Raw genomic sequence first — 15124 nt, 5'->3', positions numbered from 1 at the left:
GGTGTTCTCTGCCTAACAGCCAATGGACAGTTGATAGACGGAGAAGTTTCTAACAGCATTGGACCATCAGGTAAGTTACTGCACACATGTGTAACATAGCTATCATACATAGACACAAAACAAACAAAAAACAGAAAGAAACTCATACATTGTTTTAAAAAGCTAGGTAGCAGGAGGTGTTGATGCACACCTTTAATCCCAGTCTCAGGAGGCAGAGGCAGAGGCAGGCAGATCTCTGAGAGTTTGAGATCAACCAGTGAAACTGTCTTGAAAAACAAAAACAAAACAAACAAGACAAAAAGTTACCTATCTGTGTCTGTAGTGGCTGGAATGTTCTCTACATGAGCATTTGACAGCTGAGTTTCCAGCTGGTGGAGGTGTTTGGGGAGGTTGAGAAGGTGTGGTCTACTGGACGAAATGGTCAGTAGGGGAAATGGCATTGCCCCATTTCTAGTTGGCTCTCTACTCTACTCTGTATTGCAGTAAAAGATGTGTTCCTCAGCTTCCTGCCCGTGGCCACAGCAATCCACCAAGATGAACTTCTGGATTCCTAAGCCACAATAAGCTCTTCCATAATTTGCTTTTGGTTGTGCTGTTTTATTACAGTAGCAGAAAAATAAATACTACACTATTTTAAAATATTTGACAATGTCTTCAAAATACAATTTGAGAGAGTAGGAGAGGACATATTAAGCTGGGTATGGGCACAAGCCTGTAATGGCTGGTTCCATTTCCTTGTTATTATAAATTAAATAAAGCAGCAATAAACATGGATTTGCAAATGAGGTTCTCTGGGTATATACCCAGGAATGGAATAGTGGGATCATATGGTAGTTCTATTTTCAATTTATGAAGAGCCTGCAAACTGACTCCCACACTGTCTTAACTTTACTCTACAACACTTGCTGTCAGATGTCTTAATGATAGACTAAGGTAAGGTGGATCTCACTTATGTTTTAGTTTGTCTTTTGCTCATTACTAGGGATCATGAAAACTTTGAATAGTTATTGGCCATTTGTATTTCTTGCTTTGAAAACTGGCTACTCATCTCATTAGCCTACTTGTTGACTAATAGTTTTGTTAACTTGGTGTTTAATTGAAAGTCCACTTCTAATCGACTCATGAAGAATAGAGCAGTTCATCAATATGCTGATGACTCAGCTAAAATATAAACTGAATAAATCAAAAGAAATCTTAGAGTCAAGAAAGAGGTCAACCAGAGACAACATATGAAATATTTATAAGTAAAAAATACCCTTTTACTGTCTAGACAAAGAAATGTATCATGAAAATCAAAGTCATCCCAGGGGGTTTAGGAGGTCACACGGCAGTGTGTCACTTCCCTTTACCTCTGGCAACTATTTCTGTAGCTTGTCAGCTGCTTAAGATCAAGTTCAAGGTGCCAGGAGGGCAGTCTGTAGCACCAGCCTCAGAACACAGACTCCGAACTAAAACCAAGTGGATGTGAAGGACTCCATTTCTTCCCCTGGCTATTGATGGAGAATGTAAACAGCAGCCACTCTCAGCAGAAAGCTCATGCCTAGGAGAAATCCTGCTACCCAACTCTGCCTAAGGTGAAAAGGGTGCTGGTGGGGAAGAAAGAGCAAGTAGTTTCCAAGACTATGTATCTTGGATAACATAAAAAATATTTTAGTGCTACATAGTAGAAATTCAATCAACTGCAGCCAATGGAAATGCTTTTATATTACTCAAATCTAATCAAATTTCATGCCAGTCATAAGTGAAAATATTTTTCCCATATAAGTCTATCTCCATAGGAAGAAAGAAAAGCATAACTGGTCAAGTGAAATAGCCAGAAGAGTATCAGTAACCTTATGAAGTAATCCTTCATTTCAGGGCAGATAGTGGAATAGTGCTTGCAAATTTCATGTCACAAACAGCTACCATTTCCAAGAAATTCTGGCCTAAAAGCAGGCTTAGTTAGCTGAGTTTTGGTTTGCCTATAATGTCAGAAAAAATCATTAGAATTTCATTTACTTAGAAACCAGCCCTTTTAATAGATACAGTACCACTCATAGCTTATGGTTGCTTTCCTGTAATTCCTATATATCCTAACCTTTGATTGTTGAGACCCTATTGAATAACAAAGCAGTAATTAATAATCAAATGCTATTTTAAATATTTGGCATATATTATCTCTTTTAAAATCCCCTAAAGGCAGGCCCTATTCCTAATTTTACAGATGGGGACACAAGAAACTGCCAAAGAAATAGAAAAGCCTATTTTAAAATCCAGTTGGGGCCCAGAATTCTGTGCCCTTAATTAGTTTCTTTTGGTTAGAAGAGTCCTAAGAACAACACTTTAAAAAAATAATTATATTCAACTGGAGGAAGAAAAGAAGGAAGGAATTAAGTAGGTAGAGAAGAGGACAATGCCATTATGAACACAGAGCATTTGTTATGGATTAGATCTAAACATTTCCCAAAGGCTCATATGTTGAAGTAGGGGACCCAGCTGATGGTGCTTGTAGGAGGCGTGAAACATTTAGATGGGGTTCTGATGGAGGAGGTGTGAAACATTTAGATGGGGGTTCTGATGGAGGAGGTGTGAAACATTTAGATGGGGTTCTGATGGAGGAGGTGTGAAACATTGAGATGGGGGCTCTGATGGAGGAGGTGTGAAACATTTAGATGGGGTTCTGATGGAAGTGGAGGTGTCACTGGAGGTGTGCCCTTCAAAGAGATATGAGACCCTGGGCCCTCCTTTCTTTACATTCTGGCCACCAGCACCATGACCACCTTTCCTCTGCCACATCTTCTCCACTAGGTCTTGTCACAGGCCTAAAGCAACTGCACCAAGTAACCAAGGACCAAGGCTACTGAAACCCCTGAATCCGTGAGCCAAATAACCCTTTTTTCCTTGGGACTCTCCAGCGTTTGACAGCAGTGATGGGAGCTGACCAGTGTGGCATCACTTTATTACACGTCAACCCATCTGTGTGTGTGAGTTTTATACCACCTCTTAATGGGATCAAAATAAAAAAAAACCAAAATCTGGAAAAGCCATTGGCCTTCATTAATATGCTTTGCTACTTACATACAAGTAGGAAAAGATCCAAAATTATTCTGGTATCAAAATGATAAACAATTTAACCCTTTCTCCTACAGTCTGACATACTAATAATTATTTCTAAACTAAAATGTCATGAATATGCACAATTAGATACACAATGTGAACACGGTTCCCAAATTGTAAACTGTGGTATCACAGGGAACTCACAAGTTACTGCAGACTATTTTAAATGTTGGGAAAAACACAGCGATAGGTCAGAGAATGTACAAACTAATAGTTCAATGTGGGATTACACTACATTATCCTATCTTAGTGAAGTTTCCAATGGCTGCTACATATTTAGTTCTGTTCGGGCTGCTATAACAAACATAAACTATGGGGTCTGAAGAAGCTCCAGGAAGATTCTAAATAACAAAAATTACTTGTTTGTGGTTCTGGAGGTGGGAAAGTGTAAGATCAGGGACTGGCACACTGGTACATGGCTGCAACTCCCTTGTCATTGTTCTCACATGGTAGAGGGATGCACAGGTTCTGTGGGTTCTTTTGTAAGCAACAGATCCCATTCATGGGTTTTCATCAGCATGATCCCTCGCAAGAGCCCATTCTTACTACAACTGTAGGGATGAAGATCTCAATGGTGTAGGAGATACAGACATTCTGATTGTAGACATAGGCTCCACACTGAACAAAAATCAGTGTGGATCAAGAAACAAGTGTTCAATATGATGCAAGCTTGAAAATTATGCAGCACTCAATAAGCACTTATCCAAGTAGTGACCATTAAAATGAAATGGAAGGATGTTCCTTCAGTATGTTATCAATATGCATCTCCTTATTTTGACACAAGTATTAGGACATATTTAAAATGTAAGAGTCTAAGTGCTGTTAGGAAATGTTTGGTATTTATTTTGGTCAAGGAATCATGAGAACTTTGCTGACTATATTGGAACCCAGTTTTTAGAAATCTATATTCTAATATGAAAACATGGTTTTCCTTTAGAAAATAATATGATAAAGCCTATTACCTAAAAGTTAAGAAATTCCAAGTATTGTAAATGCATCTAGAATATAAAGAGCTTGAGTTTTTAATAAAATGTCCTCACTTTAATATAACGGTCATAACTCCCACCACCACCACTTTCTATCCTGGGTCTTTATCTGCTACAAAATTCTAATGTCCAAGGGGAGTTTGCTCATGAAACAATCACTACTACTCACACAACAATCCTACAGCTAAAGAGGAAACACAGTCTCAACCATGAAACTTACACTTCAACAGCTGCTCAGTCTCATAGCATCTCTATTCCTGTCAGAGCCTAGCATCCTACTTAATAGCAACACTGCTATTTTTACTGCACTTAAACAAAGCCGACCCACACACAATGACCATACGGCAATAATGATCTTTGAGATTTATCGCCTCACATTCTAAGCCTTGCTTTTAGTGTAGAGGTGAGATTTATAGTGAACCAAGTTGCCAGGGATCATACTCATCACATTTACAAAAGAACACAGTAATACCATGCTACTTTCAACATAGATTAACTCCACTCTAGTCAATGAAATACACAGTGTCATAAGTTGAAAACCTCTTTTTATTTTACAATATTATTTTTAAAAATTAAGATGGAGGAAGAAGACAGCAGTGAATATGAATCTAACCTAAAAAGCAATTTATGAAAATGCTTGCTTCTAAATTTAAAAAAATCATAATGAGCTATAATCTTCCAAAACAATGACCAATTACTATAAGTCTTACAGTGTATATACCCCAATATTGAAAAAACACCATCTTATCCAACAATAAGTATAAGGTCTGTGTGGACTAGTATTCTGCACATTACCAAAAAGACAGCGGGGTTTGGAAGAAGAAAATACATGTTAACCCAGAGTAAAATCACAAACAAGTTATTTCATAAAGTGCTTCTTAAATTTAAGTATTCCTTTATTTATTCATCCAAAATAACTGACCAGCTATTGTCTAGGGGGAAAATAATGATTTTTATCTTTCTGTTCATGATAATCTAGAGAACCTGACAAAAGCTAAGGTTTGCAAAAGCAGACATCTTCTCATGACAGAGAACACTGTGAGCATAGGCATGTCAGAAAGCTCTCCAGGGCTGTTCCTGCTCCAGAAGCCCACCACTTCCAAGAGTGATGCCTGCCATATACCCAAAAGAAGCACATTCATACAAGGACATCTGTTCAACGATGTTCACAGCAGCACTATTTGTAATAGCCAGAAACTGGAAGCAGCCTAGATGTACCTCAACTGAAAAATGGATAGAGAAAATGTGGTACATTTATACAATGGAGTACTACTCAGCAGAAAAAAAAAACAAACAAGCAAACAATGGAATCTTGAAATTTGCAGAAAAAATGGATGGAACTAGAAGAAACCATTCTGAGTGAGGTAACCCATTCACAAAAAGACAAACATGGTATGTGCTCACTCATATGTGGATTTTAGACATAGAGTAAAGGATTACCAGCCTACAATCCACACTGCCAGAGAAACTAGTAAACAAGGAGGACCCTAAAAGAGACAAACATTATCCCCTGGAGAAGGGGAAAGAGTCAAGATCCCCTGAGCAAATTGAGAGCATGGGAAGAGGGGGGAGGGAGCTACTAGAATGAGAAGAGAAGAAGAGGAAGGAAGCAGAGGTCATGAGGGAGCAGAAAGGCTGAGTCAGGTGAAGAATAGAAGAAAGGCTATATAATAGGTAGGGTTTTAGTTGGGGGAGTGGTAGGGGAGGAAGGGAGGGCGAAGGGAACTGGGATTGTCATGTAAGTCAATCTTGTTTCTAATTCAAATAAAAAAAAAAAGAGTGATGCCTGCTAGGAAGGTAGCATCTGAGTGCAAAATTGCCCAACTATTCTCATATAAAGATAGTTCTATTGCTTGTATGAGATTTGAATACTTGCTTGTATTTCTTATATAATTATGGACTACATTGTAACAGACAGAATAACCATAAGATGAATAATTAACATAATAAAGTTACCATAGATCTGATGTAACAAGTAGATCCATCCTTGTCAACAAATCTTCCAACTAGGTCAGCTCCACAGCACCCTATTTTATTACAACAGGGCTCCTTTGTAATAGTCCAGTTTATCTCCATGGTATCAGAATTGAAATATTAAGGGGTTTAATCACAGTGATCCTGTCGAAAAGCTAATAAAATAAAACAGCTAGACCTAGAAATAAAAAGGCATGTTCTCCTGTACAATATGACATGTGAGATGCAAATATGCAAGCCTTGTGCGACTGTTCTTGCTCCCAGGAAATGAGAGCTGCAAGAGGACTGCTCCTTTAGGCTGCCAGGTCTACTTCAATACTAATGTGTTAAGCAATTACCACATGGAATGGTCCCTTTAATGCCACCTGGTCTACTTCCCAGCAGTGAGCTTCACTCCCAGGCTTGTCATGGCTCATTTAAATAGCACAGTAGGCTCCCTCTACAAGCCTGTTCCTAGAGCTTACGGAGTTTAAGATATAATGAGATACGAAGGTGTTTATCATGAGGTATACTGGACCTCTGAGCCAAAGCAATGGGAGATGGACATTATGAGCAGGCTGTGAACACTAAGAGATTTTTTTCTTTAAAGAATACTGAATAAATAAATTATTCCACAGACACATAAAGTTTAAGCAAAGGGAAAAGTTTCAAGCAGAAGTAAGCCTTATAGAAACTTAGAGCACAAAATAACACTTCAGGAATAAAATGAGGAGTGGAAAGGCCATCTTTCATCATTGTCTTTTTGCTGCCTTTCCACATTAAAACTGTGGTTCATAGGAGATGCATTTCACCTCATCCTGTAAGTAATAGCAAAATTTTCTCAACCAGTATTGTCTCTAAAATGCAGAAACCAAATTCATTCAATGGATATTTAAGGCTTCAAAAAGGAAAACTATGTGAGTAAAATAATGGGCAAGAAAAATGTACAAAAGGGAAAATATTCTTTAGCTTAGAACTTCAATTTCTGAGAGACACTGTGAACTTCCCCAACACAAAAAAGCCTCACTGTGTGTTCTGAAAGTAAGAACACAGTGGAACCTGTACAAATAGAAACACCATTGCATACTGAACAGCAGCTAAGTCAGAAGCTCCAATAATGAGAAAGTGCTTGAATCAGGGCACCAAGGACAACTTGGTGACTAGTAATGAAAGTCACAGTGTTGGCTGTTGTTGGAGTTTCTTTTCCCATCAGGTCCTGCCGCCCTTCTCAGCCTCAAATAAACACACATATGCTATATTAATCATAAAATGGTTGGCTGATGACTAGGGCTTATTGGCTTACTCTGTCTTAATTATTAACCCATTTTTTATAAATCTAAGTTTTCCATGTGGTCTTATCTTACCGGAGAATGGCCTGAACCTGTTACTTCCTCCCTGGCTACATGGCGTCTCTCTCTACCTACCTTTCCCAGAATTCTCCTCGTCTCCTAGTCCCACCTATCTTTCTGCCTCTACTGGCCAAACAGTGTTTTTTATTTATCAACAAAAAAGAGAAACACATATACAGAAGGACATCCCCCATCAGTTGGCTCTATTTGTAAAAATAAAGAACACTAGAAAACCTTGCTGTGAACATACTGAAGCATTAAGGGTTCTAGGTGTCCATAGCAAAGGCTATCAGTGGAAAAGAACCAATCAAGAGAGACTCTAATACATGAAAGACACATACAAATTAATATCAGAAATCCAGGAATAGACATCCTGAGTCCTCACAGAGAAAAACAGAAACTGCCCTTAAAAACAGAACTCTGAGAGAAAGTAGCACCACAGAAGCATTCTCCTTACAACCAGGGGAGACTGACCATCCTCTGTAAGGAAAAGGAAAATTCAATAGCAATAAAAGCACTTTAAAGGTGCTGGGGATCTGTACGTGTGTATATGTATATTTCAGTGAAAGAGAGCTGGCTGAATAAGTACCTGAGTTTCATTACCAGTACAATCAAAAATAGAAGTTTCAACAGAAAGCAAGAGACCTCACATTGTGTCCTAGTTAGGGTTTCCATTGCTGTGAAGAGACACTATGACCATGGCAACTCTTATAAAGGAAAACACTTAATTGTGGTAGCTTGCTCACAGTTCAGAGGCTGAGTCCATTATCATTATGGCAGGAAGCAAGACAGCATAGGGCAGATAGCAAGCAGGTGCCAGAGCAGGAACTCAGCATCCTTATATATTGACCCACGGGCAACAGAAAAAGGTCTGTCTCACTGGGAGTAGCTTAAGCATATATGAGACCTCCACAGTGACACACTTCCTCCAACAAGACCACACCTACTCCAACAAGGCCACATCTCCCATTAGTGCCACTCCCTTTGGGGGCCATTTTCTTTCAAACCACCACACATTGTAAAACCCAGAAGCAACAGAATCCTTTCAATGAGCATAGCAAAGTTCTTCCTAATGGGATACATGAATCAATTTCTCCAGCTCTGGCTGATAATCTCTTTCTTACACCCCCAAAAAGTTGATGAACAAGGAACCCTGAAAGACTCCAGATAGGAGGCACTTACAGAGACTTTACAGGGCACCTAAACAGCATCCACACCTTTTGCCTTCCAAAGCTTTTTAAAGTATCCATCTCTTCCATGATATGCCTCAAAGACAGTCTATCTCTAGACTTCAGAGATTGATATGGATGGGTCAAAAGACTCCATCTCTGATACCAGTTTTAAGGCTGTGTCAAAAGACGGAACCCTACTTTCCCTTCCCATGACTTGGCCATGTGGCTCAGTCCTAACACATACTGAGCAGAAGTGGTAGGAGTGAAGGACATCTATGATAAAATTTCTTACAACCAAGAAACCAACAAGAAGAGTGAAAAGCAAAGCAGAGACTAATGTCTCTATGCATACCTGGCCAGTGAGTTAAAGGTCTCTATTGTGGTTGTATTTATAATTTCTTTGCTTTGATTTAACAGTTTCCATGTTTCCTTATCACAATGTAAAACCATTGTGAAATCAACAACGAAACTTTCTCCCCATTGCCATTAAATCCTAGAAAATATATACACTAAAAACAAAATGTTTGGAAATCATAATTCCCAAGCGAAAAGAAATCTCAGCCAAATGTGGTTATACATCAATGTATTCTGAACACCAGAGAGGCTGAAGCAGAAGGATCCTAGTTTGAGACCAGTCACACACACACACACACACACACACACACACACACACACACACACACACACACAAACACCCATATCCTATACCAAACTTAATATATAGAAAATAGAATTGTTAAAAAACAGAAAGCACTACCTTGCAAGCATAAAGACCTAAGTTTGATTCTCTACAGTGACAGGAACTAGAATAATGTAGGTAGGTGATGGACAGATCTGTGAAATTCTAGATGGAGCTCACTGGTGGGAAGGCCCATCCCACATGTGGGCAGCACCATTGCATGGGCTGTGATCCTGGGCTGAGTAAAGAGGAGAGAGTGAGTGAACACCAGCATGCATCCCTTCCTGCTTCTGGACAGTGAATGGAGTGTGACCAGCTGTTCATGCTCCTGCCACCCAGGCTTCCCTCCACAGTACCTTCCCTGTGAAAAGCAGGAAAGCACCAAATATAGTCACAAAGGAGTAAGCACTTACTAAACAGATGCAGTCTATGGTAAGACTTGATGTTATAACAGACCACATTTTTTTCCTAAATTACTCTGTAAAATCAATGCAAATAACTATGAAAATCTCCTAGGGACTTCTTCAAAGAAATATTCAATATCATAAAAAGTGTAAAGGATCCAGATGGCTCTGGCAAAGAACGCTCAAAAGAGGTTCACTCTGTTATGTGCTGGAACTTGCAGCAGTAAACATAGCAGCAATGAACTATCACAATGGCTAACAAGTGAATGTAAAGTTGTCCTGAGATGCCAAATTGACTTGGGCACACAGGGAACCTTATACTTTAGGGTAGAAGTATGACTGGCTTTCCATAAGGAAAACTAAACTATGTAACTTTTCCTATGTCAAATAGCTCCAGTATATTTTTGAAATCTATGAATATCAACTTTAACATACAAGTAATTTTATTAAAATTCAAAAGCTCAATACAAACCAACATATATAGAAATTTCTATTAAAATAGTCTTATTTCCTCCAAGATGATTTACTGAAAGCTATTCTTTACTCACTGTGGCTGCTAGTTTATATTCAGCTACAAAACTTGGTGATTTGTTGTGCAATCTGATCATTCTTCACATGACACTGTGTGCCTGCAAGTCTGTGAGATCTTCAAAAGCATGGGAATAGTATCTCAATGAATATTATACCCAAATCCTCAGCAGAATTTTGGAGCATACAACAAATCCAAAAACAGTGGGCTGAAGAGACAGACGGCTCAGGAGTTAAGAGTAATTAACTGCTGCTTTTGCTGTAGACCAGGTTTGGTTCCCAGAACCCACCTAATAGGTTACTCTAGTTCCAGAAGGATATGATGCCCTCTTCTGGCTCCCAAGGGTACTGCATGCATATGTCATGCACACATGCAAAATATTCATATAAAAAATAATTTTTTAAATTAGTAAGATTGGCCATGATTTGCTATGTGTGTCTCCATAAGAATAGAGAATGTAGGAAAGCTTTAAAGGGGGAAAATTATGGAAAATGTTCCTAAATACAATAATTTAAACAAAAAAAACAGAAAAGGGGAAAATAGGACAACTTAGAATAGGCTGTTTTGACAACTAGAGATAAAATTTACAAAGTCAGAAATGTATCTAGGACTGACTACAACATGGAACTTCTGAAGTTTCCCAAAGATACTTGTAAAATAATTAGATTTAGATTCTCAAGGAAAAGTGGGAAACTTAATTTCCAGAGTAACTTGCTAGAAAAAACGTGTTCTAAGCAACTTGTTTACTACAGAACTGTCTGGGTAGAACTTTTACTCAGTTCAGCAATGGGACATGTATCACTCTCAAAGATAAAAAGAGAAAATAAGTGTAAATTAAATGAGACTTGAGTATAGTTCATATTTAGTAGAGGAAGCCACGATATAAGTGTTTCTTGCTCTGTGTGGTGGTGCATGCGTTCAATGCTAACATTTGGATTTCTGTGAGTTCCAGGAAGCCAGGGCTACATACTGAAACCTAGAAAGAAGTGGGAAGGAAATGAGAGACAGGAGACTGGGAAGAGAACCCAGAATAAAGGAGAGGGAAGGCAGAGGGTTTCTAGTATCAAAATAAATACCCACATCAGAATCAATGCTATTTCTCTAAGAGAGCCAACTTGTTCTCGCTCTTTCAAGTTTAAATCTGAATTCCTGGTGTCAGCATTAGATAAAGGCAATCTGAAATCTTGACTTTACACATCTGAAATATGAGCCGAAATGGCAGTTACCTGAGAACATAAGCATGGCAGGCACTGGGGAGGGGCAGGGTAGTAAAGGTAAGGGGCACAACCGAGACAACACTAAGCCAGGGAGAAGCAAGGCGATTCTTGCTGGGTCTCTGCAGACCTATACATTGCTGTCTGCAAAACTGAGGCTACATTTAAAGGTCAAGAGTGTTTGTTGCCACTGATAACTACTAAGCACACAGCTCTCAAAGACAACAGTATTTCTGGTCAGAAAAACTCCTACATAAAATAAAAGTAACATAAATTTACTCTTTCTTCCAAAACTCGAGGCCTGCTGTGGCTGCTGTGGTAGTGTGCAGCTCCTATTCTGCTTGTCAGATTCCACAGAGAAGCCCACTGTGCTCTTTGACTAGGACCATGCTGTAAAATATAAATTGGGAGGATAAACAGGTGAGAATTTGAGAATTTTGTACAATGTGTTTTGATCATGTTCATTGCCTCCTCACTCCTGCCACATCCTGCTGTGGAGTACTCCTGCTGTACACTGTGAAGGTATGCCGTGATGACTGTTAATGAAAACTGACAGGCTGATGGCTAGAGGGGATTTTCAGGGTAGAGAGAATGCTGAAATTAAAAACAGGCAGAGTCAAGGTGTCATCAGGTGCAGAGTGAGCAGGATGGGCAGTATGTAAACGAGCCTGGGGCAGCACATAGATGAATAGAAATGGGTTAATTTAAGTTACCAGAGCTAGCTAGAAACAAGCCTGAACTATTAGCCAAGGATTTAAAATTAAAAATAAGTCTCTGTGTGGTTATTTGGGAACTGGCTAGTGGGACAGAAAACTGCCTACAATATTGACTCCCCTTTCCTACCAACCCAACTTCTGTCCTTTTTGTCAAAAAGAAAACTGTTACTGCTGTTATACTTTTAGATATGTTGCTTTCCACTGGAGCACAGTGAACCCACAAGGTACCACACCTTTAAAGAAAACTGTGTGTTTTGAGGCAGCGTCTCACTGTGCAGGCTTGGTTGACATTGAACCACTTCCTGTTGCCTTCTGATGAAAATGTAGCCAGCATCATGTCTGCCTTCATGCCGCCATGCTCCCTGCCATGATGATAATGGACTGAACCAATGAAATTGTAAGCTGCCACCACAATTAAATGTTTTCCTTGTAAGAGTGGCTGTGGTCATGGTGTCTCTTCACAGCAATAGAAAGCCTAACAGACTAACAGTATGTAGTAGTCTTTACCAACATACATGTCTACCTATGCTTGTTCCTGAAATCCGCTTACTTTCATCCTTCCATTCTGTTTATGTCTTTACAAGTAAAGTGAGCTTCTTACAGGCAGCATTTGGTTGTATCATGCTATTTGCGAAGCAAGTCCATGTTTTTAGTAAAGAATTAAGACTATTTACATTCAGGTGACTGGTGAAAGCTATGTTCTTTCCTTTTGTTTATTTTCTTCAGGTAGTTCTCAGTACTTTGCTCATTTTTTCTTCTTACCTTGTTAACTTAATGGGTTACTGTATTGATAGTCCCCCACACACACTTTTCACTGACATATCTATTTTTCTAGTGTAATTTATCCACATAATCCTTTATTTTTAATGGAATGCTTCATGAATTTGTATTTCATCGTTGTGCAGGGGACATGCTAATCTTCTCTGTATTGTTCCAGTTTTATTGAACAAATATGTTCTTTTAAAAACTTGTTTGTACATGTATGGCACAGTCAGGAGGTCAGATGACAACTTTAACCTTGTGAGTTCTGGGGGCTGAATTAAAGTTGTCAGGCTTGGCAATAAGTACTTTAACCTGTGATTTGAAAGTCACAGACTGAGAGTTTAATATTGCATGTTAATTCGCTGTGAGGTGGTGCAGGCATTTGGTATTTATTTCTGTGGAAAATGAACCCATAAATGCAAACTGCACTTAAATGTGCCTATATAAATAACACTAAGGTAGAAAAAAAAAAAGCCCAAGAGTGTTCCAAACACATCTGAAGTGACTATATAGTTTTGTACTTTTCACCTGTGTGTATCTATAAAATCCTAATTATTTAACAAGCTCTTACCTAATATGGGCAGCAAATTATTTAATTTCAATTAGATTATACCATTCTCAGAATGACTATAATTAACTTTAAATTTTTATGTTATAAATCTAAATGGTAAGTTAGAAAATTTTCCTAGGTAATGTTATAGAAAGTTGAGGAAAAAAATATACAGCTATTAAATACAGATCCTAAAGTTCAATCAACAAGGAGAAAGAAGCAGTGGCCAGCATAGAGCAACCAGCTGACTGATGGAGGACGACGGGTACTAACTACACAGCTCTAGACCATCTAGATGATTGATGGAGGACGACGGGTACTAACTACACAGCTCTAGACCATCTAGATGATTGATGGAGGACGATGGGTACTAACTACACAGCTCTAGACCATCTAGATGACTGATGGAGGACACTATGAACTGCACAGCTCTAAATCAACAGGCTGACTGATGGAGAATGCTACTTACTGCACCACTAAACAGGTACAAGTGTGTTTAAAAATGTGTGTAGGCTTAAGAAAGAAAGTCATAGAAAAAGAGTAAGTAGTTTAAAAAATAATAAAGTCTTTAAAGAGAGAAGTAATATAAAAAAAAATAAGCCATGGAGAAATGGGAAATACACAGGAAATCTGGATCCTGTATTGTATTGACCTTGAATTTTTGTTTGCTGATAAGCAAGACAGCTGCTAGGAGATATAGGATTATGAAAGGGATTGCGAAATAAAGAAGCCTAGTTATTTTAAGAATGTTGTAACTTTAAAAAAGAAGTAAAAAAAAATGTTATGTTGGAAAAGAGGTTATGGAGGTTTGTTTCCTATGGAAACAAAAGGGTGTGGGATCCTTCCAGGTTAATATGGATCAGGTTTGATCAGGGGAGACATCCTGAATCTTGACAGGTAATATATATCAACAAAGATTACAGCTGATCTTCCCAGGACTTGGCCATTATCTCGATTTTCTATGGGATCCTTAAAGATGCCACTGCTCACAGACAATGGGAAGTAGCCTAAAGAACAAGATGCCCACATTCCCAAGAGGTGGTCTGGGGATGATTTTGGTTATTTGGTGGGTTACGGATGTTTGTTATCATTTAGGGGAATAAGGAAATACAGGATGAAAAGATGACTATTAATCTCAGATATTTTGCACTGGCATGGATTTTAGTATATTGATACATTTTTAAAGGGAAGAGAGGAGCAAGAAGCAAGAAAAGGAGAAGAGGAGGGTGCCAGGGGCCAGTCACCTAGCTATAAAGCCAGCCATAAAGGAAGGAAAGAGAGGTATTTAGAAGAGAGAAAGGTAAAAGTTCAGAGGCAAAAGGTAGACTGGATAATGAAGTAAAGAAAAACTGGTAGATCAGCTGTTTCTGTGGGTTTCTCCAGCCTGGTCTTGACCTCTTTGTTCATCACTCCTCCCTCTCTACAACTGGATTCGAGGAGTTCAACTCAGTGTTTAGCTGTGGATCTCTGCTTATGCTTCCATCAGCTACTGGATGAAGGCTCTAGGATGGAATATAAGGTAGTCATCAATCTCATTACAAGGGAAGGGCATCTAAGGTAGTCTCTCCACTATTGCTTAGATTCTTAGTTGGGGTCATCCTTGTGGATCCCTGGACATTTCCCTAGCATGGACATCAGCTGACAGCTGGGGAACCAGGTCTGAACCAGGCCCCTTGAATGTGTGTTTCAGTTGGGAGACCAGGGTAGTCTATGG

At 38.9% G+C, this 15124-nt stretch overlaps 1 protein-coding gene and 1 pseudogene across 6 annotated transcripts in view; both read right to left on the bottom strand.

Moving 5' to 3' along the window:
* Positions 1 to 15124, bottom strand: part of Erc1 (ELKS/RAB6-interacting/CAST family member 1) — a 307389-nt gene that overhangs the window by 115406 nt on the left and 176859 nt on the right. The window contains exon 17 of one of the 6 annotated variants that reach the window (XR_004770988.1): positions 11662 to 11772. The exons of the other annotated variants lie outside the window; for them this stretch is intronic. The gene's annotated coding sequence lies outside the window, so the exon portion shown is untranslated. The remainder of the gene's footprint in view (positions 1 to 11661; positions 11773 to 15124) is intronic. 6 annotated transcript variants of the gene reach the window in all.
* LOC113837060 lies at positions 12959 to 13056 on the bottom strand (annotated as a pseudogene).

Source organism: Cricetulus griseus, chromosome 8 (assembly GCF_003668045.3).
Source record: "Cricetulus griseus strain 17A/GY chromosome 8, alternate assembly CriGri-PICRH-1.0, whole genome shotgun sequence".
Lineage (NCBI taxonomy): Eukaryota > Metazoa > Chordata > Mammalia > Rodentia > Cricetidae > Cricetulus > Cricetulus griseus.
The sequence above is the reverse complement of the archived record's forward strand: the minus strand, read 5'-3'. Positions and strand labels throughout refer to the sequence as shown.